The sequence below is a fragment of the Tenrec ecaudatus genome, chromosome 5 (genome assembly GCF_050624435.1).
Source record: "Tenrec ecaudatus isolate mTenEca1 chromosome 5, mTenEca1.hap1, whole genome shotgun sequence".
NCBI classification, from domain to species: Eukaryota; Metazoa; Chordata; class Mammalia; order Afrosoricida; family Tenrecidae; genus Tenrec; species Tenrec ecaudatus.
The window spans coordinates 81,686,131-81,701,187 of NC_134534.1; the positions used below are offsets into that span (position 1 = coordinate 81,686,131).

The following is a 15,057-nucleotide window of genomic DNA, read 5'->3' on the forward strand; positions in this document are numbered from 1 at the left end:
GTCTCAGATCAGTTTACTCAACATCGAATGAGAAATATCATTGCGAATATCAGATGACTCTTGGCCAAAGAAAATAACAAAGTGTTTATTAGCTATGTGAAGGTATTTGACAATACACAGCAAAATATGGATAATATGGCAAAAAATGGGAAGTCGTTTGAACGGAACAATAGGAAAATGCATTATTTATATTTGGAAAAGGTGTGGGGGGGCTGTAATCTTTCACCATGAGAATTTATCTATAACAGAATAATGCTGAGAAACTGAGCTACATTAACAACATGAAATCTAGACTAGAGGAAGACTAATTAACAACCTTACTTGCTAAAAAGTAGGATGGCTTGAAACAAGAAATTACAGTAAACAATATTGCTAAATAAGGTATATCTGACTCAAGCCAGTCTTTTCAATTGCCTTATAGACATGTGAAGGCTGAGCAGTGAAAGACCAAAGATAAATTAATGCATTTGAATTATGGTATTGGTGAAGAATATTCAATGTACCATGGACAGTCAGCAGAACAAATAAATTTGTGTTGGAAGAAGTACAGCCAGAATGTTGTACATGTTATCAGGAAGAAAAGGACAGCTTTCTGGGGATGAACATCTTGGCTGGTAGAGGATCAGCAAAAAAGAGGGAGGCCCTCATGACATGTGTTAACATGGTGGCTGTAACAATGGGCTTGTTAAATTTACCAACAAGTCTGCATCTCAGTGCAGTGTTTTTCCTTTAAAGTTAATGCCTTAACTTGTCCATTTGTCAACAGAACTATTATTCTCCTATCAAATCCTGTCCAAAATTATACGTTTTTCCTTTACAATCCATCCTTATTTGCCAGTGATATATCCACAAACTCACCAAAATCCCACTACTGCCAACAAGTCGATGCCAACTCAGTGACCCTATAGGAGAGAAACCTGCCCCTGTGAGTTCCCAGGAGGAGAGGCTTTCTTGATGGTTTCAAACCACTGACTTTGCCGTTAGCAGGCTACCAGGTCTCCTTCCATGGATTCATAGCAATCCTACAGGGTTTCTGAAGCTGTCCATTTGGGGGGGGGGGGGGGGGACCGTCAACAGATATCCTCAGAGAGGCTAGCAGGTCTGAGTCTGCAACTCCGTAGTTAGCAATCGAACCCCTAACTGCCAGGGCCAAATGAGTCCACAAACTCATTTCTCTGCCTCTAGGTCAAGGGTCAGCAAACTACCGGTCTGAAGCCATATGCGCCTTTCGGTACATACATGTGGCTCTGAAGTAAAACTGAAAATGAAAATAAAACTATCATAGTTTCATTTATAAAAAATTAAGGATATCGGGGGAGGGGGGGAAGGGGAAAAAATGAGGACCTGATGCAAAGGGCGTAAGTGGAGAGCAAATGCTTTGAGAATGATTGGGGCAGGGAATGTATGTTTGTGCTTTATACAATTGATGTATGTATATGTATGGATTGTGATAAGAGTTGTATGAGCCCCTAATAAAATGTAAAAAAAGAAAAAAAAAAAGAAAATGATTAGGGCAAAGAATGTACAGATGTGCTTTATACAATTGATGTATGTATATGTATGGACTGTGATAAGAGTTGTATGAGCCCCTAATAAATTATTTTTTAAAAAACTAAGGATATCATTCAGATAATGGTAATTTCATTTGTTGTAAAAATGTATGGCTCTTAAATAACTTAAATGTTGTGAGGGGCAGGATTGGCTCAGCTCCTCCCTCTGAAAAGTTTGCCAACCCCTGCTCCAGGTCTCTTAGCCAAGCTCTGATGCACTAGTGGGTTGTAATCTATGGTCAGTAGTTTGAAACCACCAGGTACTACTCAGGAGAAAAATGGGACTTTCTATTCTTGTAAGGATATAGTCTCATAAACAAACTCACATGGACAGCTCTACCCTGTCCTATAGGGTTGCTATCAGTCAGCTTCAACTGGATGGCAGTGAGTGTTGAGGTCTCTTATTCAATTCCAAACCTTCCTGAACACACATGCTTCCCTTCCCAAGTTTTGCACTTTCCTGTGGTCTATCCCTCATCACTAGTCACATTTCAGACAACTCACTCATGGCAACCCATGTCTGAATCAGACTATGCTCCAAAAGCTTTCCATTCTTGATTTTTTGAATCAAGCCTTTCTTACAATGGTGGACTTGAGTCTCCAACCTTTCAGTCAGAGAAGCTTATCAACCACATGCATAACTCAAAGACTATCAAACACTACCCATTTTTACTACCCAATGGGTACATAAGGCACTGGTGTCGAGAACAGTGACCCTGTAAAACAACACAACTGCTTCTGTAGGATTTCTGAGGCTGTAAAATGTTTATGGAAGTAGACTGGCTCATCATTCTCCTACTAGTGGTTCAAACTCTATTTCAGTTAGTAGTCCAATATTTAATCCACTACAGCACAAACCACCACACACTCATTATTTGTGTCACTGTAACTGCCTACTTCTACGGGCTCCAGTTCTTCAGAGGCATCTCCAAGTTTTGTCAATTTTGTAATCAAACTACTCCTTTAGGGATGCCAACTTACCAGCTCTTTTAAAAAGCTTTATTAACACAAAAGTGGCAACGTTACTTATATATAATTAGCTCTGCCACTGACTAAAGGTTCAGATAACCTCTACACATCAAATTGCTTATTTTCAAACTACAATGAACTCTTTTTATAAAATTGTTAAGGCAGGAATAATGGATTTCAAATTCCTTCACAAGGCTAGCAATGTAACAAAAACTTTTTTAACTAGTGGCAATTACAACTTTCCGGAATTGCATAATCAGCTCCAGTTTATGTATCTTTTTAGAAGTATCTCCATTTAGAAATATCTCCAATTACTCCACTATAACTGTCTGCTTTCACTTTAAATTGTAGGGCGGAGGAAGAACATTTACTAAGGAAAAGTATGTTTTTAGAATTATTGTATATGGGTAAACTTGTACTCTCACTGGGGAAAACTAGAAATCCCTTTTATTCACTTAAGATTAATGTATATAAATTTCCTCTGAGAGAGAAGTCTGCCATAACCATTAGATGTCATTTCATCCATATTGTTAAAGCTCAAATTTAGCCAACTTATACGGAAGAAACATTAAGTGACATTTTCTGACTTCCAAAACAGAACGCATTATTCATTCGTTATACCCCCAATATTTACAGTGCATCTAATCAGAGCCCTTAATTAGCATCTTCAAGAAATTTGGATGACATGATTATGAAAGATAAAAGGCTTCACAAAACAAAAACAAGATTAGGGAAATACTGCCTAGGTTGCAATTCTACAGATTACAATTCTTGGCCATTCTATCTGAGAAGTCATAGGTTGTTACATCAAAGACAGCAATCTTCACCATACATGGAGTGTTTAAGTTGCCCCAAGGCTGAAAAGTCATCTTTCTAAATCACAAGTATTTCCAACTGATCCTAACCTTCCTCACACTGTGCCTGAAGAAAAAGTCTGCATACAATTGGCCTCCTTATTTGCAGGTGCCAAACCAATTAATTCAACGAATAGCAGATGGACAACATTGGTGACGGATTCACGGTGTGTGAGCAATCTCTCAAAGGCAAAGAAGTCTTTTCTAATGTACTACATTTTTATGTAACCTAGAAAGTATTTCAGGAGCCCTGGTGTTATCATGGTTGCCAATTCGGCTGCTAACCACAATGTCAGCTGTGAGCCACTCAGTGAAAAAGACAAGGTTTTTTACCCCCATAAAGAGTTACTGTCTCGGAAACCCACAGGAATTGCTCTGATTTACCTTATGGTGTTGCCATAAGGCCAAGTCAAAGAGATGGCAATGAATGAACAGGTGAGAAGTCATTTAAAGAAATCTGAAACTGAAATATCAACAAATAAATGGCCAGAGTAAAAAATGCTGCTTTTGCCATAATATCTTTACATTTTACCTCTTGTCATTTTGAATAATTGTCCTCATTCACATCATAAATTATTGCGTGTCCTTTGCAATTTAAAAGTAAGGGGAGAGGGGAGCTTCGAGTTTGGGGGCGTGGGGGGGGGTGGGATTCCATTATGCCAATATGTAGAGGTCATGGAGTATGTTATCATAACAAAACTAAAAGAACTGCTGATGAATATGGTCAAGCCTACCACAAAATAACTACACTACCTTCAAAGTACACCAAATGTACACACTCTTCACTCATCACCACCTTGCTATCTGACAAGCACACTTAAAAGAACAGTAAAAAGGCTACCATCGGACTACTTTACATATTAAAGACCTACATCTGACAGTAATGCATGTGGAGGATTGATATGAGAATAACACTGGCTTTGATACAAAAGATTACATGTTAACGTGGCTGGGCCATTAATATCAAGAGATTTGGCATGTATGTTTAGACTAGAGAAACAAATTCAGACACTCAAATGTATAAGAGCTTTATATACGAGAGCAATTGAGTATTGAGAAATCATCCCAGCTCAGTCTAGTTCAAGTCCATAAATCCAATATTAGGCCATTATGTCCGATACCAATCTATAAAGTTCCCTTCCGACCCACAACACATGCAATGATGCCGAATGCAGGAAGACCACAGGCCAGTGGGTGGAAAGTCTTGTGGAGCCACTGGCACAGGGGAAGCATCTCAGCACTGGCAGGAGTCTCCATGTGGCTCCTTCAGCTCCAGGGCTCTAGCTTAATTCCATGTGTCTTCTCAACAGGAATCTCACAGGGAGTGTGTGTGTGTCCCTCCTTCAGCTACCTACTTATCTGACTGGTGCCTCCAAATAAGGACAATAAGTTGTGACCTGATTGACAAGCTAAACTCCACCCTCTTACGCATAAGTCTTAAATTGCCAACAGATTTATGTAACTAGCACAGTGTAATCCGTCATACACTGCAGTCATCCCCCATTTTGTGATCTGATAGGGTAATGCTTTATTTTTCACAAAATATTTGCGTCTATGTATCAGAATTTTTAAAAATATTTAATTATTACTATGGAGAATATATTTAAGAAAACATACATCGATTAGTTTCTACATTCTTAAAGTTGCACATCTTTTCACATTTCCTATTTGAACTGTGTCTCCTCCATTAACATAAAATCACTGCCTCTTTAGTCTCCTAGCTAATCTTTGAGGTGTGGTTTTCAATACGATTCTACATATGTAGATATTTTAAAGAGCAGAATGCTCAAGAAAACATTCTTTATTGGTTATTTCAAAGTACTGTTAGGTTTTAAGAAGAAACCAGGAAATATTTTTGGTTTCAGATTTAAAGATTATGCCAGGGAAAGAGTGTCAGGAGTTCACTCATCCATTCTTCATGGTACAAGATTTTTAAATTCCATGATAATTTTGCATTCTCTTCTGCATGCTCTCCATTAAGATCAGGACATAAGAGGCAGTTATGCATGGAAGCAAGTAGGAATTAGTCTGCCATTTCATTTCCCTTCCTATTTTTCCCTCTTCCTATTCTTAACACTCCTCTTCACTCTTTGTCGTTCCAGGACAATGATGGTTGTTAGGTGCCATCGAGTCAGTTCCAACTCATAGCAACTGTTCCAACTCATAGCAACCGTACAGACACTGCCTGGTCTTGTGGCACCCTCACAATGCTTCTTAGGTTTGAGACCCTGTCACAGCCACTGACTGTGTCAATCATCTTTGTTGGGGATATATTTTGTCAAAAATTATGTCCTTTTCCATGGACAGCTTTCTCCTAACACGTCCCAAGTACGTGAGATGAAGTCTAGCCATCTTGTCTCTAAGCAGTTTTCTGGCTGTACTTCTTCCAAGACAGATTTGTACATTCTTCTGGCAGTCCACCGCACTTTCAACATTCTTTTTCAGCAAAGCACGATAATTCAAATGCGTTGATTCTTCTTCAATCTTCCTTGTTCGCTGCTCAGCTTTCACAAGCATATGAGGCAACTGAAAATACCATGCCTTGGGTCAGGAGCACCTCAGTCCTCAAAGAAACCTCCAGAACCATAGAGAACAATTATGGTACCTAGAATGATTTGCTTTTTAAAAATCATTAACATTTACATGATTATATCTATGACAAACATTTTCTATTCTTGTTTTATTAACTGAAAAATAAAGTTATCCGAATGGCTTATCTAAGGAATACCAAACTCACTGCCATCAATTCTGACTCAGAGTCATCACACAGGACAAAAGAACTGTCCCTCTCCCTGTTTGTCCAGGCTGTACATTGTTATGAAAACAGAAGGCCTCATCTGTCTCCTGCAGTGTCAACTGGTGGGTTCAAACTGCTGACCTTGTGGTTAGCAGTCCAATTTGTAACACGATGCCACCATTTATTACAAGAATCCTGTAAGCATAGTGTAGTGACAATCTGATTAGGAGCCCTGCTAGCACATCATTTACATGTGTAGCTATAAAGTAGAAGGTTTGCAATTCAACCCACCCAGCAGCCTCTAAGGAAAAAGATCTGGCTAGTAAAACCTTACCCTAGAAACAAGCTGAGAAAACTCTGCAGGGTAATTTTACTATACAACAGGGCTGCTGAGCTCAAATCTACTCAATGGTTCCCAACAATTGATTTACAACTGCAAGTCAGATAGTCTACACGACGAAGGGTTACACATGAATTGTGAAGGGAAAAATATGTAGATAGTCTGAAACAATTAACAATAATTACAAAATTTTCATCCTTTAATAAAGAATTCCTGAATGACACAGAAGCTAAGCTTAGCTTAAGTAGTACAGAACTTTCAGGTTCACTATTCTTCCTACTAAGAACTTTTTTTCCAGGTAGTCACATACCTAGCTCCTTCGCCTCCTTTGAGTCCTTATTCAAAAGTCACCACCAATCAGTGAAACCTTCCCTGGGCACCTTATCTGAAAGTTCAACTACCTAAGCCCTCATACTTTATGACCTATTCTTAGCTTCATGGTCTCTTTTTAGCATGTATCTACCAGACTCTTATCACACTGATATGTTGTTATCTTGCATGATGCACAGGATTTTAATGTGGTTAGTTAAACCGGAGAACCCCAAGAACATCTAGAGTAATACCAAGCATACAAAGTATACACTACAAACTTATCCAGGAACGCTAGTGGCGCAGGATTACACAGTGGACTGCTATCTAAAAGGTTAGCGGTTCAAAACCACCAGCCACTCACGTCATGGGAGAAAGAGTAGGGTTTCTATCCGCACAAAGAGTTAGTCTCACAAACTCACAGGGGTCCTGGGTTCTACCCTGCCCTATGCGGATGCCATGACTCAGCTTTGACTCCAACTTAGCGGGTTTAGTAGTTGGCACATACTTGGTAAAAAAACCTTTGACAAGGTTTAAAATAAAAAACCAAGCAAGCCCACTGTCAAAGTTGATTCCAATTCAGAGCTCTCCTGTAGGACAGAATATAACAGTTCCACTAAGGTTTCCTCAACTGTACATTTTTATAGAAAGTCTCCTCTTCTCCCAAGGAACACCTCGTAGGTAGACTCAGAACCATAGACTTTACAGTTAGAAGCCCATGGCTTACTGAACAACCAGGACTCCTGTGAGGGAGGCTGGTAGTTTTAGAGGCGCAATGGTAAAATGAGTTTGCTGAAATATTTCATATTCTCATATTTATGTGCATACTCATGCTTTTTCTCCCCACAACTCCGAAATATCCAGACACCTATAAGAACTCTAATTTCTACATAGTAATTTTCAATACCCATATTATAATTATATGTATACACATGGCTCAATTTTCTTTTAGAAGAACCAATCCTTGATAGTCTTTTTACTCACAGTAACTGCTTTAAAGCTCTGTAAATAATAAGTTAAGCAAGTACTTGTCTTCAAATGGGTATTGAGAGTTTTATGTAAGTTTCTTGGGCCAGAATTTTTTCTATTGAGAAAAGAAAAAGTCATTGGGGTTAGAGAATACCATCCCATAAATTAGAACATTTTACTAATTTTTTTAAAACAAATGTCACACATCTATAATAAGTACTCAAACAGTAGAGGGAGGTTGGGGTGGAAAGGGGAAACCGATTACAGGGATCTACATATAACCTCTTACATGGGGGACGGACAACAGAAAAGTGGGTGAAGGGAGACATAAGACAGTGTAAGATATGACAAAATAATAATTTATAAATTATCAAGGGCTCATGAGGGAGAGGAGAGTGGAGAGAGGGGGGAAATGAGGATCTGATGCCAGGGGCATACATGGAGAGGAAATATTTTGAGAATGATGAGGACAACGAATGTACAAACGTGCTTTACACAAGTGATGTATGTATGGATTGTGAAAGAGCTGTATGAGCCCCCAATAAAATGATTTTTTTAAAAGTACTCAAACATTTTCTGTGAATACTTGAATAAAAACTTAAGATAATTTCAAATTTATAGGCCAAACATAAGTTCCTATCAAAATTAAATAGTTCATATTAAGGTTCAAATCTGTGGCTCTTTAAAAGCTAAAATCTTAAGAGCCTTTTGCCCTTTATACATTTGGTTTGCTAAAAGTCAATGTGCCATGCATTCTGACCTTTTGTTAGTATGAGCCAGTGCAAGCGTAATGCTTCTTGCATTCCTTGCTATCTAATAACATTATACAAATGACTAGGTCTATAAATAATCCTAACTAACATCCAAGAGTCAAAATAGACCGCAAAGAAAACTACTTTTAAAGTGTTTTGAACAATGGGTTGTCTAACACAATAACAGCAAAAGCACAGTAAAAGAAAAAAATACATGAATGAGGTCTAATAAAAAGTTAAAACTATTGTTCAACAAAGCCAACAAAAAATGGCAAGACATGCTGCTGACTGTAAGAAACTCTTTGTAAACCATATACACATAATATGAAGCTAATAACATATACTATATATAAATATGCATATATATACACATACTTAAGCTTAATAACAAAAGCAAATAAACCAATCATAAAACAGGCAAAGAATATACATTTTACCCAATAATCAATTGGCCACAGATGTGAAAAAATGTTCAGCATAATTAATTATCACAGAGAATCAAATCAAGCCACAATGAGATACCATTTCACACACAAAGGTGGTAAAGAATAAAGGGGAAAAATAGAAATTTACAAACATGATCAATGCAAGGGAAAAATTTGAGCACAAAATCGATTGCCAATGGGTTGCAAAATGGGACAGCCTTTGTTCCAAACAATGTAACAGTTCCTCAAAAAACAAAACATAATAAATAAATATTCATTATAATCAGAAAAAAAACAAAATACAGAAAAACAAAAACATAGAACCATATAAGCCATCATGTTCCACTCATAGATATAAACCCAGAAGAGTTGAAATCAAAGTCTTTTTTTTAAATCATTTTATTACGGGCTCATACAACTCTTATCACAATTCATACACACATTAATTGTGTAAAGCACATTTGTACATTCGTTGCCCTCATCATTCTCAAAACATTTGCTCTCCACTTAAGGCCCTGACATCAGCTCCTCATTTTTCCCCCTCTCCCTGCTCCCCGCTCCCTCATGAAACCTTGACAATTTATAAATTATTATTTTGTCATATATTGCCCTGTCGGATCCTTGTAATCAGATCCCCCTTTCTAACCCACCCTCCCTCTATGCTCCCAGTATCGCCACTCACACCACTGGTCCTGAAGGGACCATCCGCCCTGGATTCCCTGTGTTTGCAGTTCCTATCTGTACCAGTGTACATCCTCTGGTCTAGCCAGACTTGCAAGGTAGAATTCGGATGATGATAGTGGGTGGAGGGGAGGGGAAGAAGCATTAGGAACTAGAGGAAAGTTGTATATTTCATCGTTGTTACATCACACCCTGACTGGTTTGTCTCCTCCCGGAAACCCCTCTGCCAGGGGGAAATCAAAGCCATAAAGACCATACACCAACCAATGGTCATTTGCAGGACCACAGCCAAAGGGTGAAAGAGCCTAAATGAATGGATAAACAAAATGTAATGTGTACATATAATAGCATACTACTCAGTTACTATGAAAAATAAAATCTTGATACATTCTACCGTAAGGATGGAGATTTAAGGTATTCTGAGTGAATGTTGCAGGGTCTCATTTATATAAAAGAGCCAATATATACAAAGCAACACATTTTAGAACTTACAAGGGACAGGGAGGTGAAGAAAAAGTCACATTAATCAAAGACAGGGCTGCACATCTGATTACTACAACTGCTGTCAATAAAGGGTACACCCGGAGAGAGAGGTTAAATAGAGACCAGTAAAATAAATAAATAGATAGATAGATAGATAGATAGATAGATAGATAGATAGATAGATAGATAGATAGAGACCAGTTATGTGAGCCATATAATTTATACACATACACAAATAAAAGAGTAGCTGCTCAGACTGCTTAACACAGCCAAACACTTCATTGGAGGTTTAGTTATGTTTTATGGAGTATTCCATGAAATTTGGATTAACTGATCAAATAAACTGTTCTCAGTGCTTCTGGTCTACCTCCTCGGTCATTGTGTAGTGTCTGACTTTGTCTTAAAGCTTGGTATGCAGGCTCCCAAAGCAAATGGTTCTCTATTCACTGGAACCAGCAGAGATGCAGAAATGGAATAGGAAATGGCTAGTTATCTCTTCGAAGAACTGCCTCCTTTGCCAGATCAGAAGAAATGCAGTGTCCAACTACCATTACCAAGTATATTTTATCAGATTCCGTAGAAGAATCCTGAACAAAAGGAGGGAAATGTAGAGCAGATTTGCATATTCTCATGAACTGTGGGCTTTCTGGAGCCTCAGAGGCTGAATGAATCCCTTAAACTACTGGCTTGATATTAATACTTAAAACTTTAAATGAAATTATCCCCAGAATCATTTCACTTAACTAGTAAAAAATGTCTGCTTTGATGGACACTGAGCTTCTACCCAACACTGTTCTAATAGCCTGGCTTTCTGTGATGTTCACTTTCCTGACAAAATCACTGATGACAGAATGGGTGCATAAGCTAATGTGGTAAAGGACGCTCATGGTGCCCTATTACAAGATATAACACATTGGGTCTTAAAGGATTAAAGTTAAACAAGTGTCCATGTAGCAGGGAAGCCACAAAGCCCACCTAGAAGAAGCACACCAACCCATTTGATCACAAAGTATTTATGGAATCAGGGATTAAGCATCAGAAGATCCAAAATAAACAACCATATCAAAGCGAATGAGGGTGGTTGTAATGGAGACCCAAAGCCCATCTGTAGACAAGTGGACATCCCCTGGGGTCACAATGAAGGGACAAACCAGCCAGGGTGCAGTATAGCACTGATGAAACACAACATTCCTCTAGTTCTTTAATGCTTCTCTCCACCACCCCCACCCCCACCTATCATGACCCCAGTTTAACCTTACAAATCTGGCTAGACCAGAGCATGTACACTGGTAGAGATTAAGAGCTTCGACACACAGAATCCAGGACACATAAACCCCTCAGGACCAATAATGAGAATATCGATTATCATGGGGGTAGGGGAAAAGTGGAAGGGGAAGAAAGGGGGAACCAATCGCAATGATCAACATACAATTACACACACACCCGCTGCCACCTTAGGAGTCGAACAACAGAAACATGGGTGAAGGGAGACAGCAGATGGTGTAAAATATGAAAATAAAAATAATTTATAAGTTATCAAGGGCATGAGGTGGGAGGGAGGCGGGAAAGAGGAACTGATACCGGACTCAAGTAGAAAGAAAATGCTTTGGAAATGATGATGGCAACATATGTACAAATGTGCTTGATACAATTGATGCATGGACTGTTATAAGAGCTGTAAGCGCCCCCAATAAAATGATTTTTTTTTAAATGCCTTGAGCATCATGGTCAAGGATTTTTCCCTTGAGGATTTACTTAAATGGAGTGAAGCTGGCAACTGGAAACATTGCGGTGTAGCGTTTATGTCAATGAGGAACCGTTCTGAGAAGGTGAGAATCGCTGCGTAACATGAAGAACGTAATAAATGTCTTTAAACCGTGCCTGTGGAAACCACTCAATTGCTTGTTTTGTTGTGTATTTTCTCATCAAAATTTAGAGAGGAAAAATAGTGCTATCTTTGGCAGTTTGTCAGGTCATCTGCTGGTTAAACATAGCCATCACTCCAGCCATTCCACTCAAGGTAAGGGACAAAAACCCGTTTTTTTAACAGAAGGCTAATTCATTTCAGCTTAACAAAGTCTTGGTAGGTTCAAGTCAGAGCATATTCTGGTAAACTAAAAGCAAAATTACTTCAAAACCTGAGAAGAAAGGCCTGGTGATCTTCCTAGAACATGAGTCACTGGGATTCTACAGAGCACTGTATGATTCACAGGGGGTCACAATAGCCTAAATGCAGAAATAATCCAGGTATCCATTATCTGACGATACACACACACACACACACAGAGCTACACAATGGATTGGCGCCTGGCGGCACTGTAAGGTAAGCAAGGGATTATTAACCTCAAGGTTAATGGTTCAAATCTACCAACCACTCCAAGGGGAAAGTGAGGTTGTCTGTACCCATATTTATAGTTTCAGAAATCCTATAAAGAGTTGCTATGGGTTGGGAATCAACTCGGCTGCAGTGAGTTTGATTTTGGGGGGTTGGTTTTATACAAAGTATTATTCAGTAATAAAAAGAAATGAAGTGTTTACATTTTACAATATGAATAAACTCTGAAACCACTGTGCTAGATACCAGTCAGAAGGCCATATGCTTTATACTAGTCATATTAAATGTCTAAAACAGGAAAATCAATAAGGATACAAAGTGATTAAGGGTTCCTTTAGAGATGAGGTGTTCTAAGGCTATGAGATTTCTTTCAAGGTGGTAAAAATGTTGGTTGTACCTGTGTGTGAATATACTAAAAATACTGAATTGTACACTTTAGATGAGTGAACTGTGTAGTATACAAGTTGTATCAACAAAGCTGTCTATATACAACTTCCATTCAGGAGCAATCAGCAAAAACATGTGCCTAAAAGTCCCAGCTCTATGAAACAAACTCATCTGCCATCGGTGGTTGCAGAATCATAGCAACCCTATAGCTCCATTATTGCCTGGCTTAATTGTGACCACCAATGGAAAAACCTAAGAGGAACGACAAAGTATGTTCAGAGCATATTCCAGCACACTAGAAACAAAAATATTTCCAAACTTCCAGTCACGGTTTACGTAAGATATCAAATAAATAAATACAGCAACATTTTCCCCGGTGATCCCTTGGCGTCTCACTATCAATTCTGAACCAGAGTTGGAAGGGCTCTAGGATACACAGAAATCTAGGAGTACTTCTAATAGAACAATCATTATAGTCAGTTTAAAGGTAGCTGCCTCCTTAATTCTTAACAGTTTCCAACCTTTTCACCCTTCACATCAATTACACTTGCATAGTTCTCACAACTTAGAAACTCCAGGATGCATAGTTAGCGAGACAGGCACATTTCACAACTCTTACCAGGAGGGCGAGAATGGTTGCACAACTTTAAGAATATAATTAATGTCACTGAATTGTCCATGTAAAAACAGCTGAATTGACCTGTTTTGCTGTGTATGTTTATCACAACAAAATATATGAGAATAAACGCAAAAGAACGGAACATTTGATGTGGACCAAACCACTGTTCTATGTATAGTAAACGCGAGAACACTGCCAACCAGCTGAGTGTTTTCCAGTAACGTGACTCTTTATAAACAGTGTGCAGGCTGGTCTTCCTTAGCACATAGGCCTTCATGGTATGAGCGCACTTTTAAGGAGTCAGGTCAGCTAAAGACGAGATTACGAAACTATAAACAGTAAACAAAGCACATCCACCAGCTGGGAGAACTGATAATTCTGCTTGGAAGCTATCATTTCTCCTGTTAGTCTATTTATTTTGCTTCTACCAAGGAAGTTGTGAAAGGCGCATCCACGCCCCATCCCAAATCTATCAGTGGGGCGGGGAGAGGCTGAGTCATTCCTAGAAGTAACTTTATACCGAACATCACACTCTTGGGTCGCGGAAAAAGAGCCTGTCTCTGTTCCTACCATCCCTTGCGCTGTGCTCTGCCTCAGCCAACTCCACTCTCAGGTTTCCAAAGTCTAAACCCAGGAGGATTGAGCCCTTGTGCTAAGAGTGAGGGCAGGGTGAGACCCGGGAATCCGGGCGTGCCTCGCTCTCTTCCGAAGCTTGACAGGCGGCTGCCCTGGGAGGGTACCCGAGGCCTTCGGAGGACGCTCCCCGAAGCCAGAGGAATCCATCGAGTCGACGCGAACGCTCGCTATCGACCAGGGCGGTCGCACACAGCTGCCATGGGCCGGGCTCCAGGCGGGTGGGGAGGTTGCGACAGAGCCGGCACCCTCTGCCCAGCTTGTCGCTGGTCGCGTTACCCAGATGGGCCAAGGGGCCGGGGGCCGGCGGCACTCACCCGGCTACGCCTCCTCCTCCGCCGGCGGCTGCAAAAGCAGAGCCCGAGGCCTCCGGCACCATCTTCCGCCGCCGCCTCGGCCTCAGAGGCGGCTACCAACCGCCCATTCGACTCTGCAAAACTGGCACAACCCTCGGCGTCCCAGCACTCGGCGGCGGCGAGCAAACGGGAGGGGCCGAGCGGGCGAGGACGCGATCAGGCCCCCCGGCTCTGAGGCGGGCGCGGGGGCTGGAGCCGGGCAGAGCCGAGGGGCCCGGACAGTTGGGGGACCCTGGGGCAGCGCCGAGGCTCGGCTGGGCCACGGACTTCGCCGCACGGCTCGGTTTGTTATTGTCGACTCGGGCGCTTCCTCCGTGGAGCATGCCGGGAAACACCGGCCGCGCAGGGGAGAGGCACGCCAAGCCGCGAGTGGGCCGGCGACGCACAGGGGCGTCCGCGCAGGACCGGAAGTGGGGCATGCTGGGAAGGGGGCGGTCCTACGCCCGGCCAGAGGTTAGCCGGCCGTTTCTGTCCTGAGTTAACCTGTGAACACGACTGGAATGGCCTTTGGCGGTGAGCTTGACCTTCCTCGCGCTCAAACGAGCGCTCCCTCTCCTGAACTTTGGGCCAGGCCCAGGTGGGAGAGCTCACAGCCTGTAGCTGACGAATGGGTCCTACTGGGGCCTCGCGATCCCGCCGGGATCTGTGAGCCACTAGG

At 40.9% G+C, this 15,057-nt stretch overlaps 1 protein-coding gene across 4 annotated transcripts in view; it reads right to left on the reverse strand.

Moving 5' to 3' along the window:
- RB1CC1 (RB1 inducible coiled-coil 1) overlaps positions 1–14,766 on the reverse strand; it is a 98,009-nt gene extending 83,243 nt beyond the window's left edge. For 3 of the 4 annotated variants that reach the window (XM_075549661.1, XM_075549663.1, XM_075549660.1), the window contains exon 1: positions 14,361–14,765. The gene's annotated coding sequence lies outside the window, so the exon portion shown is untranslated. Of the gene's footprint in view, positions 1–14,360 lie in introns of all 4 variants that reach the window. The other variant, XM_075549662.1, reaches the window with a different exon arrangement.
- Between the last annotated feature and the right edge of the window lie 291 nt (positions 14,767–15,057).